This window comes from Perca fluviatilis, chromosome 11 (genome assembly GCF_010015445.1).
Source record: "Perca fluviatilis chromosome 11, GENO_Pfluv_1.0, whole genome shotgun sequence".
Taxonomy (NCBI): Eukaryota; Metazoa; Chordata; class Actinopteri; order Perciformes; family Percidae; genus Perca; species Perca fluviatilis.
Genome location: NC_053122.1, coordinates 366,792 through 383,117, shown reverse-complemented (window position 1 = coordinate 383,117; position 16,326 = coordinate 366,792). Strand labels below are relative to the sequence as shown.

The window sequence follows — 16,326 nt, the reverse complement described above, 5'->3', positions numbered from 1 at the left end:
AGACAACAACCAAGCAAAACAGTAGACAATTTGAGTGTGAGAGCAAGGTTTTGAGGGAAATTATTACAAAATCTGAACGTAATATCAGTGAGAAATGCTCTCAAATTGAAAGAATGTGCTCTTGATTAAAGATAGGAATATAACTCCATATATGTGTGTGTGTGTGTGTCTGTGTGTGTGTGTGTGTGTGTGTGAGTGTGTGTGTAGGTGTGTGAGTGTGTGTGTGTGTGTGTATGTGTATGTGTGTGTGTCTGTGTGTGTGGTATATGTGTGTGTTTGTGGGTGTCTGTGTGTGTGTTTGTTGTGTGTGTGTCCCTTTAATAAACTCCCCCCTGTCCTTCACAAAGTGGACTGTCCCTTTGATAACTTCTCCCCACTTTGCTCTGTCATGCCTCTTCGTGACCTTTGACATATATGGGCATGTCGGCATGACAACAGCTGACGTCTGCCGGTCTAAAAACAGCATCGTCACCCTGCAGTCTGAAGGCCTCAGCACCGCTTTCTCTCTCTTCTTTTCTTCTGTCATTCTTTATATTATTGACTTTATTCTAGCCTACTAGGCCTACTGCCGCTCCCCGTGTGTCCGGTGTGACGGCGGTCTCCCACGGGACTCCTCGCGCACCGACACGGTACCGACACGCCGCCGGAACTAATAACAAACATGGAGAGTCTGGAGAAACAGCTGATCTGTCCCATCTGTCTGGAGGTGTTCACCAAGCCGGTGGTGATCTTGCCCTGCCAGCACAACCTGTGCAGGAAATGTGCCAACGACGTGTTCCAGGTGAGACACACGCGCATACACACACACACACACACACACACACACACACACACACACACACACACACACACTGTTTACAAGGACACTCAGACATCTAAATTAAGAAACATTTATTGATTCTTTTATTCACCCACCAGACTCCATGTAAATAATCAGGACTTTTATCATCGTGAAACACACTTCATTCAAAGTGGACAGAAACTAAATAAAACTATCAAAGGCCGTCTTGGTTCATCTTTCCACTGTTCCAACAATCACCACTCTGGTTTGGTTGAAATAAACCCTTAATTCACCCATTTACATGTGGAGATATGCTGGCTCTATACACACCTTAAAAGTCCTGATTATTTACATGGAGTCTGGTGGAGATATGCTGGCTCTATACACGCTAAAAGTCCTGATTATTTACATGGAGTCTGGTGGAGATATGCTGGCTCTATACATGCTAAAAGTCCTGATTATTTACATGGAGTCTGGTGGAAATATGCTGGCTCTATACACGCTAAAAGTCCTGATTATTTACATGGAGTCCAGGTGGACATTTTTTTAAATTATTGATGACAGAGAACATCTTAACAACACACACACACACACATAGGTTTCACAAACACCCATGTTGAGCCAGGCTGATATTACAGTGGGTGAAGTTCTCAGGTGTGTGTATTTTAATGTGAGGCACTTTGAGTTTACCTGTGTGATGCTCCGCCCCCCCCCCCCCTGCAGGCGTCCCAATCCCTACATGACGTCGAGGAGCGGCTCCACGGTGACGTCCGGCGGGCGGTTCCGCTGCCCGTCCTGCCGCCACGAGGTGGTTCTGGACCGCCACGGCGTCTACGGGCTGCAGAGGAACCTGCTGGTGGAGAACATCATCGACATGTACAAGCAGGGGAGCAGCAGGTAACACACACACACACACACAGAGACACACACACAGAGACAACACACACACAGACAAACACACACACACACACACACAGACACACACACACACAGACACACACACAGGTAATACCACAGATACACACACAAACAGGTAACACACACACAGCAGGTAAAAACACACACACACACACACACACACAGACACACACACACAGAGACACACACACACAGACACACACACAGACACACACACACAGAGACACACACACAGAGACACACACACACACACACACACAGCAGGTAACACACACAGATACTCACAGATACACACACACAGCAGGTAACACACACACAGCAGGTAACACACACACACACACATACACACAGCAGGTAACACACACACACACAGATACACACACACACACACATACACAGACACACACACAGAGACACACACAGAGACACACACACAGAGACACACACACACACACAAAACACACAAGACACACACAACAGACACACACACACACACACACACAGAGACACAGACACAGAAAGATACACACACAACACAGAGACACAAGAGACACACACACAGAGACACACACACACACAGAGACACACACACAGAGAGACACACAGAGACACACACACACACCGAGAGACACACACACACACACACACACACACCGAGACACACACACACACACACACCGAGAGACACACACAGAGAGGCACACACACACACACAGACACAGACACATAGAGACACACACACACAGACACACACACAGACACACACACACAACACACACACCTATACATAGACACACACACACACAGACAGCATCCCCATGCTATGAGCTGAATCAGGTTCTATCTAGTGAGCTCAACATTGTACTTAATTGAATAATATCAAACAAACTTGTGCTTAATGCATTAAAAACAGTCTGTAGGATATTTGGCTCTAAACATAAATTAGCACATGCAGGGCTGGACTGAATCTTGTAGCTGCAGGCCAATCTATAAAACCAGTAAATCAAGTGAATCTTCTAGGACTACGGCTTGATAGTGCATTGTCATGGTCAGATCACATTGACTATATGGTTACTAAGATGGGCAGAGCAGTGGCCACCACAAGGAAATGCTCACCGTTTCTACCCTCTTCTTCACTAAGGCAAATAGATTGCTCTTTAGTTCTCTGCCACTTGGATTATTGCTCAGTAATCTGGACATCTGCTTCAAAAACCCTACTTAGAGAACTTCAAGTAGCACAAAGCAAAGCGGTCAGACTTGTTCTGACGTGCAATTCTAGGTCCAATGTTGTTAAAATGCATGAACGTCTTAAATGGTTGAGTGTTGAAAAAAAAACTATTGGCCAATGTGCTTACTTTGTTGCACTCTGTTATTCAAACTCAGACACCATCATTTATTTTTGATAGCATACTTTACAGTTCAGATATCCATACCTATTTAACAAGAGGAGCCAGTGAGGGGCAGGTGACTTTACCTTTGCCAAAATCTAATAACTTGAAAATAACTTTCATTTATAGAGCAAGTTCTATGTGGAATAAAATTCCAAGTAACATTTGTTTTATTACAGGAAAGGTATATTTTAAGAAGAAAGTCAAATCTTACCTTCATTTAAATTGCTTATCATGACGTTTCTGATTGTGTGGTGAAAAAATGTCTGATTTTCGTCTCTTGTGATCTACCTTAATGTTAGCCATGTAATATATTGTAATATATAACTTTGTTTTCAAGATATTTCTCTATTCTGTTTGTTATTGTTTTCATTTCATTTTAATTGTAATTTTTCTTCTTGTTATTTAGTTTTGTAAGCAGATATTGTTGTGTATATATATTTCTTTTCTTATCAGTATATGTTATGTGATGTTTTAATATTGTCTGATTAAATGTTGTTTTGGACCCCAGGAAGGCTAGCTGGTCATCTAGGCGTCAGCTAATGGGGATCCTTATAATACATACAAATACAAAATACACACAGAGACACATCTCTCTCACATCTCTCCCTGTCTCTCATCATGTCTGTCTCTCTCCCTGTCTCTCTCATCCTGTCTGTCTCTCTCCCTGTCTCTATCATCCTGTCTGTCTCTCTCCATGTCTCTTTCCCTGTCTCTCATCCTATCTTCCTCTCTCCCTGTCTCTCTCCCCGTGTCTCATCCTGTCTGTCTCCCTCCCTGTCTCCACCCCCGTCCACCTGTCTATCTCTCTCCATGTCTCTCTCCCTGTCTCTCATCCTATCTGTCTCTCTCCCTGTCTGCCCCCCATCCACCTATCTGTCTGTCTCCATGTCTCTCTCCCTGTCTCTCATCTTATCGGTCTCTCTCCATGTCTCTCATCCTGTCTGTCTCCCCCCCTCCTCTCCACCTGTCTGTCTGTGTGAGCAGCAGACCGGTCCCTGAGGAGAAGTTGGAGCAGCCGATGTGTGAGACCCACGCTGAGGAGAGGATCAACATCTACTGCGTGAGCTGCAGCCTTCCCACCTGCTCGCTCTGCAAAGTCTTCGGGGCGCACAGAGACTGTGAGGTGGCGCCGCTGGACGCTGTCTTCCACACGCAGAAGGTCACACACAGAGAGACACACACAGACACACACACACAGAGACACACACACAGACACACACACACACACACAGACACACACACACACACACACACACACACACACAGACTGCCACATGGCGTTGCTGGACGCCATCTTTCACACGCAGAAGGTGACGCTTAGAGACACACACAGAGACACACACACACACACAGAGACACACACACATACACAGAGACACACACACACACACACACACAGAGACACACACACACACACACACACACACACACAGACTGCCACGTGCATCTGGGCCTTGGATCTTTCACACGCAGAAGGTGACGCTTAGAGACACACACACACAGGCACACACACACACACACAGAGACACACACACAGAGACACACACACAGACAGAGACACACACAGACACTCACACACAGAGACACACACACAGAGACACACACACAGACAGAGACACACACAGAGACCGAGACACACACACAGAGACACACACACAGACAGAGACACACACAGACACTCACACACAGAGACTCACACACAGAGACACACACACAGACAGAGACACACACAGAGACCGAGACACACACACACACACACAGAGACACACACACAGACAGAGACACACACAGACACTCACACACAGAGACACACACACACACACACACACAAACACACACGCGGTAGGGCACACACACACGCATAGAGACACACACACACACACACACACAGACACACAGAGACTGCCACGTGGCGTCGCTGGACGCCATCTTTCACACGCAGAAGGTGATGCACGCCACTTCCTGTTTACACACACCGTTACAGGGACACATGCAGTCTGAGGGACGCCATTATGCGTCGATGCGTAGCCAAATTTGTCGTCCTAGTTTTTGATACGCGTCGCGCCGATGAATCAACTTAGCAGAGCGAATTCATCAAACATAGGACTACTGAGTCACATTTTTCGGTGTGTGTGTGTGTGTGTGTGTGTGTGTGTGTTTGTGTGTGTTTGTGTGTGTGTGTGTGTGTGTGTGTGTGTGTGTGTGTGTGTGTGTATAGTCTATGCTGTGTGCCCTCCTCAAGAGGCTGAAATAGCCTACAGCAGGAGAGAGAGAGAGAGAGAGACCCAAATGTATTTATTTAAGCAACCTTTTATCAGTGTATTGGTCAGTGCTACCCAATCGTAGCACGCTGTACTGGTGGGGAAACACGCCAGCATCCAATAAACAGAAGTCAGTCTTGCTCGTGTTGACTCTGTAACGACTCTAAGTGTAGCTGTAAAGAGCCTATATAGCCTATCTGATGTTGGACCGTCACTCAGAACACACACTACGTTGTTATTATAGCCTATCCTACCCTTTATATATAGTAGCCTATCCTACCCTTTATATATAGTAGCCTATCCTACCCTTTATATATTGTAGCCTATCCTACCCTTTATATATAGTAGCCTATCCTACCATTTATATATAGTAGCCTATCCTACCCTTTATATATAGTAGCCTATCCTACCATTTATATATAGTAGCCTATCCTACCATTTATATATAGTAGCCTATCCTACCCTTTATATATAGTAGCCTATCCTACCCTTTTATATATAGTAGCCTATCCCCACCCTTTATATATTGTAGCCCTACCTACCATTTATATATAGTAGCCTATCCTACCCTTTATATATAGTAGCCTATCCTACCCTTTATATATAGTAGCCTATCCTACCCTTTATATATTGTAGCCTATCCTACCATTTATATATTGTAGCCTATCCTACCATTTATATATAGTAGCCTATCCTACCCTTTATATATTGTAGCCTATCCTACCATTTATATATTGTAGCCTATCCTACCATTTATATATAGTAGCCTATCCTACCCTTTATATATAGTAGCCTATCCTACCCTTTATATATAGTAGCCTATCTCCACACTTATATTATTTAGCCTATCCTACACATATATAGTAGCCTATCCTACCCTTATATATATGTAGCCTATCCTACCATTTATATATAGTAGCCTATCCTACACCCTTTATATATAGCCTATCTCCATACCCCTTATATATGGTAGCCTATCCTACCAGCACATATATTGTAGCCTATCCTACCCTTTATATATTGTAGCCTATCCTCACCCTTTATATATGTAGCCTAATCCCACCCTTTATATATTGTAGCCTATCCTACCCTTTTATATATAGTAGCCCTATCCTACCCTTTATATATAGTAGCCTATCCTACCCTCATATATAGTAGCCTATCGATTAACCAGCACATATGTGTGCATATTGCCAGAATATGTTGTCTGCCTGTCTCTGAAATTTTATATACTTATATATCTGCTAACATACGACAAAACGCATCAACATGTCATTTATTAAATGTATTTGTGTCTAAATGACATATAAACATCTTTTCCTATTCTATGTTGTTCTATGAAATGCATCGGTTCTATTTCGAGCACGCACACGTCTCACGCAGGCACTGTGCACGCTCTAACCTGTTACCATGGGAACCCAAATAAACACAGACACGCCACGCAGCCAGTGTGTAACCAGCCTTACAGGGACACATGCAGTCTGAGGGAGCAAAATTCTGTAGAATTTAACCAGATTTCAAACAATTTCTGGCTTGTGTGTGTGTGTGTGTGTGTGTGTGTGTGTGTGTGTGTGTGTGTGTGTGTGTGTGTGTGTGTGTGTGTGTGTGTGTGTGTCTACGTGTGTGTGTGTGTGTGTGTGTGTGTGTGTGTGTGTCTGTGTGTCTGTGTCTGTGTGTGTCTGTGTGTCTGTGTCTACGTGTGTGTGTCTGTGTGTCTGTGTCTACGTGTGTGTGTCTGTGTGTGTGTCTGTGTGTGTGTCTGTGTGTGTGTCTGTGTGTCTGTGTGTGTGTTTGTGTGTGTCTGTGTGTGTGTGTGTCTGTGTCTACGTGTGTGTGTCTGTGTGTGTGTGTGTGTGTGTGTGTGTGTGTGTCTGTGTGTGTGTGTGTGTCTGTGTGTGTGTTTGTGTGTGTGTGTGTGTGTGTGTCTGTGTGTGTGTGTGTCTCTGTGTCTGCGTGTGTGTGTGTGTCTCTGTGTGTGTAGGCCGAGCTGACTGACTGTATCTCCATGCTGGTTGGGAACAACGAGAGGACTCAGGCCATCATCAGTCAGCTGGAAAAATATTAAAGTTACAAATTCTGTGTGGTGTTATGTGTGTGTGTGTGTGTGTGTGTTGTTGTGTTGTTGTGTGTGTGTGTGTGTGTGTGTGTGTGTTGCGTGCTTGCCCCTGTGTGTGTGTCTCTGTGTTTGCTTGCGTGAGTGTGTTTGTGTGTGTCGCTGTGTGTGTGTGTCTGTCTTGCGTGTGTTCATGTGCGTGTGTGTCTGTGTGTTGCATGCGTGTTTGCATCCGTGTGTGTGTCTGTGTGTGTGTCAGTGTGTCAGTGTGTGTGTGTGTGTCTTTGTGTGTGTGTGTGTGTGTGTGTGTGTGTGTGTGTGTGTGTGTGTGTGTGTGTGTGTGTGTGTGTGTGTGTGTGTGCGTGCATGTGTGTGTCTGTCTGTGTGTGTGTGTGTGTGTGTCTGTTTTGTCTTTTTTATCCCTGTTTCTCTGCTGTTTTTTATTCACTGTTCAGCATTGTGTTGTTTCTGAAAGGCGCTGTATGAATAAAGTTTTGACTGATTGACTGCTCGTGTTTGCAGGAGAACGGGCGGCGCCAGAAGTCGAAGGTGTGCGAGACGTTTGATCAGCTGTTCTGTCTGCTGGAGGAAAGGAAAGGCGAGATGACGCTGCGCATCAACGCCGAGCAGGAAGAGAAGCTGGATTATATCAGAGGGCTGAGCAGGAAGTACAGCCAGCACCTGGAGGCCTCGGCCAAGCTGCTGGAGACCGCCATACAGACCATGGACGAGGCCGAGATGGCCGTGTTCCTGCAGGTGAGCCTGAACGCACCACCGATACAGCTGGGTACACTGAACGCACCACCGATACAGCTGGGTACACTGAACGCACCACCGATACAGGCTGGGTACACTGGGCTCTTATTTTGAAATAAAGGCTGGGTACACTGGGCTCTTATTTTGAAATGAAGGCACTTCTTTAACATGATGTAAATAATTTTTAACTTTCTCCTCTCTTCCCACAGACCACCAAACCTCTGCTGCAGAAGTGAGTCTTTACAACGTGTGTGTGTGTGTGTGTGTGTGTGTTTGTGTGTGTGTGTGTGTGTGTGTGTGTGTGTGTGTGTGTGTGTGTGTGTGTCTATGTGTGTGTGTGTGTCTGTCTGTTTGTGTGTGTTTATCAGTCCTTCCAGAAAAATGTGGAGTTTTTTTGTGATTGTTGCGGGGCAAAAATCCTGGATTATACGGCACGTTTTCTTAAAAAATGCGATGGAATATGCAGGAAATTTATGCAATTTTATGAAAATTTATGAAATTGCGGAAACTGCAGTTTGATGAAAAAGAGAAAAAACAGTGATTCTGTTGTGTGAAGTAAACGCAACATTTTTCAACTTTCTGCTAAGATATATTACGGGACTTTTTTGCAACGAAAATGCGGGGGATTATGAAATCATGCAAGCGCCGCATATTTTGCGCAGATATCGTCAATTTATGCGGCGAAAGTGCAGTGTATTTGAAAAAATGCGCCCCCCCCCCCGCATAAATATGCAGACTTTGGCTGATTATGCATTGAATTATGCGATCGCATAATTTTGAAGGAGCAGCTCCTTCAGCAACAGACTGATACACCCCCGGTGTAAGAAGGAGAGGTACCGCAGGTCCTTCATCCCGGCCGCTGTCACACTCTACCACACCTGCACCGCCACATAATGCTGTATTTTTTTTCGGGTCCTGTCTCAATCACCCACCACTCAGCATGACTCTATGTATATATTTGTTATTATCTGTATTTATATTTTTTCCATTCCAAGTACTTACTTTTTCAATATTATTTATATTATGGTCACACTTAAATATCATTCATATTATGGTTAATTACTTTTGCTATGTTATTTAATTACATATTATTCAATCTAATTTCACGTCAGTTACTTACTTACATTACAGTATTTTTTTGCACTATGGCCACCTCACTTTACTTAAATACTTTTTATATAATGCCACTTTACATTCATTCAGTGTTTTTTTGCACATTGTCTGTTGTTTGTTTGTTTGTTTTTTGGGTTGTTTTTATTGTGGAAAAACTGCTGCTGTAATAAGTGAATTTCCCCATCGTGGGATGAATAAAGTATTATCTAATCTAATAATAAAATTTTTCTGGAGGTGTGTGTGTGTGTGTGTGTGTGTGTGTGTGTGTGTGTGTGTGTGTGTGTGTGTGTGTGTGTGTGTGTGTGTGTGTGTGTGTGTGTGTGTGTGTGTGTGTGGAGAAGAATATTTTCTGTGTGAACAGAAAATAAAGGTTTTGTGTTTTAGCTGATAAATAAAGTTATTAAAGGTGCTATATGTTGTGTAATAAACCTGTTATTAAAGGTGCTATATGTTGTGTCCAGGATGGTGGAGGGCAGCAACACGTCTCACATGGAGAAACTGCAGTTGGGCTACGAGAAGATGGATCACTTCACGGCCAACTTCTCCTGTCAGAGGAGAGCGCTGATGGACGTCGACTTCATCAAACGTAAGAAACGTGCAATAGAGCTCAACAGTCCCGGAAGTAAGAATACAATGCAATTTCTCCATTGACAAATTTTAGTATAAGCCATGAAATGGTAACCATCAATTTCCATTCCTTCCATTTCCATTTGTCCATTGTTTCCCTTGTTTGTGGGAAAAAAAAAAACACACAGACACAAAAAAAACACACACACATAAACAGAGACACACACACACACAACGACACACATTGTCCGCTGGACGCCATCTTTCTCACAAGAGGTGACGCTTAGAGACACACACAGAGACACACACACAACACAGAGACACACACACACAACAGAGACACACACACAACAGAGACACACACACACAGAGACACACACACACACAAACACACACACACACACAGAGAGACACACACACACACAAGAGACACTGCCTTTCCTGGTTCCCCTGTCACCACTTCTGTTTACACTTCCACTATTTCCTATGCATTGGGCGAACCATTATCTGTAGTCCGTCGCATTCCACTGTCTTCATTCACAAACAAAGCACTCCAGAAATACACAGACACACACACACAGACACAACACACAGAGACACACACACACAGAGACACACACACAGAGACACACACACACAGAGACACACACACACAGAGACACATACACACAGAGACACACACACACAAGGGTTACAAGACTCTAAACTTAAACAATAAATCCACACGATGTGTGTGTGTGATACTGGTCCATTTAAAAAGGTATTTTAAGTTTTGGGTTCTAGTCCTTCATGTGTGTAATGACGAGGACTGAAATAAAACCCTTCCTCATGATCTCTGTGCTGTCTCCTCAGTCGATGAAGACGATGATGAAGAAGATGAAGAAGAAGAAGAGGCAGTGGAGGTTAGAGGGACGGCCTCAGCCAATCAGAAGCCTCCTCTGGCTCCCGTTCAGCCAACCGGTGTTCAGCTCTCAACGTCGCCCACTCAGAAACCCTCAGAGGCTCCGCCCACTCAGAGATCCTCCCAGGCTCCGCCCCCTCAGAGATCCTCAGAGGCTCCGCCCACTCAGAGATCCTCCCAGGCTCCGCCCCCTCAGAGACCCTTGGAGGCTCCGCCCACACTGACATCACAGACAAGAGGCTCCGCCCCCTCCACAGCCCTCCAGGCCACGCCCCCTCTTCCCCTTCCCACCGCCAGCTCAGCCCCTCAGGTATGACATCACACGCCATTATAGCCGGATGAACTGTCTAACTCAGGGGTGTCAAACTCAACTTCCCAGAGGGCCACAATGGGAAATAAGAATCACATCAAGGGCCAGACATGCTTTTATTTAATCAAAATAGTCAAATATCCTTGACTGTATTATTGCATAACTTCTCACTTACAGTTTGGTCGACATCATTTCCTAAAAAAGTCTGAAAAAGTCACAAAAACTTCGGAAAAAGTGACAAAAACTAGGAGGGCTAAAATGTTTTGTGAACCTAAATTGATGTGCGGGCCAGATCATAATCTGCTTGGGGCCGGATTTGGCCCGCGGGCCTCAAGTTTGACACATGTGTTCTAAGTGATAAGGAAAGGTGCTTCCTTTGTTACTTCTTTTAATTCAATTCAATTTTATTTATAGTATCAAATCATAACAGAGTTATCTCGAGACACTTTACAGATAGAGTAGGTCTAGACCACACTCTATAAATTCCAAAACCCCAACAATTACAGTAATTCCCTCAAGAGCAAGCAGACAGTGCCTGTTGCGACAGTGGCGAGGAAAAGCTCCCTTTTAGGAAGAAACCTCGGCAGACCCAGACTCTTGGTAGGCGGGGTCTGACGGGCCGGTTGGGGATGTGATGAACAGTGGCAAATAATAGTCACATTAAAGATAGTGGAACAGTGACTTCGAAGGTAGTCATTGTAGTTCATGTCATAGCAGGGTACATCGTGTCATACTGAGTAGTGCAGTCTCCTATACCGGATCCTGACTACTCTGTGTGTATGAACATCACAGCAGGGCGTTGCGGGATGTAACGTCGCACTGCAGAGCTCTGCGAAGAAGAAACATAAGGACTCCGGGGAGTAAACTCCCCAGAGCTAGGTTAGTAACAAGCAGTTCTGGGACAGGATGCATACAAAGGGAAACCAGTGAAAACAGAGATGAGAGAGCAGCTCAGTGTGTCATAGGAAGGAAGGAACTTCCCTGGCAGTCTAGAATTATAACAGCATAACTAAGAGAGGCAGGTTAGCTTAGAGAGAGGTGCCGGATCGGGCTTGAACTCTCCCCTGCCGGATCGGGCTGTACTGGCCTGCCTCCCTCTACTCTCGCTATATTATTGATTATATGATAAATAAATCTGATGACTACGAAGAGAAGCAGGTGGGCCGGTTAGGCGGACGCTGCAACTCCTCACTCCTTAACTATAAGCTTTATCAAAGAGGAGGGTTTTCAGTTTACTCTTAAATGTGGTGACGGTGTCTGCCCCCCGAACCCAGACTGGTTCCACAGGAGAGGAGCCTGATAGCTGAAGGCTCTGGCCCCCAGTCTACTTTTAGAGACTCTAGGAACCACAAGTAACTCTGCATTCTGGGAGCGCAGTGCTCTAGTGGGACAATAAGGTAATAGGAGCTGTTCTAGATAGGATGGTGCTTGACCATTTAGGGCTTTGTAGGTCAGGAGAAGGATTTTAAATTCAATCCTGAATTTTACAGGAAGCCACGTAGCGTACACTTATACACTCGAGCATACTTTACTAAAAGAAAGGAGATAGGATACACTGTTGCATCCTTTACTAAAGGAAATGACATAGGATACACTGGAGCATCCTTTACATAAGTCCTGTCAGCAGCAACATTTTAAGCAACGTGTCACCATTTGTCCGTTCATAAGCGTGCAGTACCGGCAGTAGTGACGGACTGGCCATCTGGAATTTGGGCAAATGCCAGAAGGGCCGCCCTCTATGGGCCACTACTGATAATCACAATAATCTGTCTTTGGTTTATTTTGATAAGTTATTTTATGCGTGCAGCCAAAAATATTTCATGATTGTAGTGCAGTGAGCTGCGTGGGAGGGTTTCTCTCGGTAGGCAGAGATACTGATTACAAAGCTCTGTTACTGACACAGAGGCAGAGGCTGAGCATGGCTCCTTCCATGTTTTTGTAGAGCTGTTGCATTAGTGCTGATTGTGCCTTTAGTGGAGTGTATCTAGGGTTGGGTCCCTTTCCCATCTGAACCAATACCAGTACCGAGACCGGTACCTGAGATTCTGTTCGCAGTCTCCAACGGTACTTTTTTCGGTACTTTCCCTCTGTAATTACAAAACAAATATTTCAGTTGTAAAAATGATTTCAAACCTATTTATCCTATTCACTTAGAACATTCTGTTATTTACTTAGAACATTCTGTTATTCACTTAGAACATTCTGTTATTCACTTAGAACATTCTGTTATTTATTTCGAACATTCTGTTATTTATTTAGAACATTCTGTTATTTATTTCGAACATTCTGTTATTTACTTAGAACATTCTGTTATTTATTTAGAACATTCTGTTATTTATTTAGAACATTCTGTTATTTATTTAGAACATTCTGTTATCTGTTATTTATTAACATTCTTACAAACATTTATTTATTTTTATTACATTTATTTATTTATTTATTTATTTATTTAAGAACATTCTATTTATTTTATTCATTTTATTTGTTATTTTTTATTTGTTATTTATTTTAATTCTGTGTTTTAATTTTATTCTGTTTATTTATTTAGAACATTCTGTTATTTATTTAGAACATTCTGTTATCTGTTATTTACTTAGAACATTCTGTTATTTACATAGAACATTCTGTTATTTACTTAGAACATTCTGTTATCTGTTATTTACTTAGAACATTCTGTTATTTACTTAGAACATTCTGTTATTTATTTAGAACATTCTGTTGTTTACTTAGAACATTCCGATATTTACTTAGAACATTCTGTTATTTACTTAGAACATTCTGTTATTTATTTAGAACATTCTGTTATTTACTTAGAACATTCTGTTATTTACTTAGAACATTCTGTTATTTACTTAGAACATTCTGTTATTTATTTAGAACATTCTGTTATTTATTTAGAGCATTCTGTTATTTACTTAGAACATTCTGTTATTTACTTAGAACATTATTTAGAACATTGTTATTTACTTAGAACATTCTGTTATTTACTTAGAACATTCTGTTATTTATTTAGAATATTCTGTTATTTATTTAGAACATTCTGTTATTTACTTAGAACATTCTGTTATTTATTTAGAATATTCTGTTATTTACTTAGAACATTCTGCTATTTATTTAGAATATTTTACATTTACAGAATTTAAATAAAAACAAAAATAAACCCCTCCCTCTCTCCTCCCAAACACGTCCCTACTACCGTTTAAAATGAATAATTATTAAACTTGTATTCTTGTATTTGTATATTATATTGTAGCCGGTTTTATTTTCATCATGTCCGTTTTTAATTGCTCTTTCATGTTTCATGTAAAGCATGTTGAGTTGCCTTGTTGCTGAAAGGTGCTGTAGAGATAAAGTTGACACAGAGACACACATACACACACACACACACACACACACACACAACAAACACAGACACTCTCACTCACACACACACACACACACACACACACATATATATATATAAATACAATAGTAATCATTTTCATTTCTTAAATCCAACATGTTTCAGGTTCAGTCTGATCAGCAGAACGAGTCGGAGGACAAAGACGGACCCAAACACGTCTTCTCCTTCAGCTGGCTCAACCAGAAGTAACCCAGAACCAGAACTAGATCCAGATCCGGAAGCAGTCTTACCTGTCCTCTTCGCTTCACACACACACACTCAGATGTTTCCCTGAAACTCAGTCCGTTGTTCTGAAACTAACGGCATTAAAAAGAAGAAGACTGGATTTTTAAACTTGTTTCTACAATTTAAAAATTGTAGAATTTAAAAATGTTTTCTGTTGTTCAAATGTGAAATAAATGTTTGTTTTATTAAGAACCTGGTTTCTGTTTTTTGTATATAGATAGATAGATGGATGGATGGATGGATGGATAGATAATTCATTCTCCGAACAGTGTGAAACGTTGTCCAACTGCTTTGAGATCATAGACTGTAAATATTAAGTCTATGTTTGAGATTAAGTTTTCTCTCGTTTGGTGGCCGTGTCTCTAGTTTATTGGCTCAGGACCCAGGTGATAGCCAATCAGCAGAGACATGTCTGTAAACTCGTGGTAATAAAACGGCAGAGCGCTCTCTCCCAGTAGGGTTGAAAATCCACCTGTTCCACTCAGCGCTGCACCCTAGAGGCCTGGAGGACTTCTGTTGTGTAATCTGGATGCAGCGTTTTGTTTTTTTCGGGGGATTGCATGCTTCTCTTTTTGCATCGTTTCTGTATTTGCAGCGCGTTTTGCTGAATGCTGCGCATGTGTTGTCAAATTAATGAAGATGTTTTCTTAATTTTCTTGTGTTTTGTCTATTTGCGTGTGTTTTCTTAAGTTGCAGGGCGTTTGTCCCTGTCGGCCACCGTACCTGCACTGTCAGAAAAACAGGTACAATACAGGTCCATTTTTATTCCCTAAGGTAAAAACTTAGCAAATGTTCCCTCAAAAGTACAAAAATGCACCTTTTAAGGTACAATTATGCAGCTTCCATTGTACATTAATTTATATGTACCACCGTAATCTTGTTTATGATTATACTTTCCTATATTTTGTTACCCCCAAAACTGGATGAAAAACATAAAACCACTGGACAGAAAGTGCAGAAAGTTATCTGAATCATTTCCCAAAGGTTCATCAATTAACATCAGTTTAATAATCAGCAGTTGCAGCTTTAATGAAATCAATAAAATGATAAAAACACTGGACAGGAAGTAGAAAGTCCCCAGGTTATGGCAGAGAATATCTAATAATGGAAGAAGTTCCACTCTCTCGGGACACTTCCAGCTTCTGAACTGGTTGCAGTTCCACTCTGTTTCCACTAGAGGGTGCTCACAGGCCAGTGCTGAATGAATGGAGGTCTAGGGGAGCTCACGGGCCAGTGCAGAATGAATGGAGGTCTATGGAGCTCACGGGCCAGTGCAGAATGAATGGTGGTCTATGGAGCTCACGGGCCAGTGCAGAATGAATGGAGGTCATATATACCCTTCAAAATCCACTTTTCTCAGGATATCATTTTTTGACTAGTAATTTGAATGTTGCATTCGAAAGGGGAGGCTGAGAAAATACACATTGCTGGGTGTTAGTTTTTTTTAAAGTCGCTTTTTTGCTCTAAAAAGCCTTTTTAAAATGTCAATGACGTCATACACATCGTACGGCCAGAGATACTGCTTTACGGCTCTGAGTCACTTCAGAGAATGTGGATGCCATCAAGCGGGACCTCTGGTCGTAATCAGTCCTTCACTGACCAATCAGCATTCATTAGCAGAATGCTAGCATGCTATTGGCAACAACG

General features: G+C 42.6%; 1 pseudogene; it reads left to right on the top strand.

Moving 5' to 3' along the window:
* The first annotated feature begins 393 nt into the window (after positions 1-393).
* On the top strand, positions 394-14,871 carry LOC120569048 (annotated as a pseudogene).
* Positions 14,872-16,326: the final 1,455 nt, after the last annotated feature.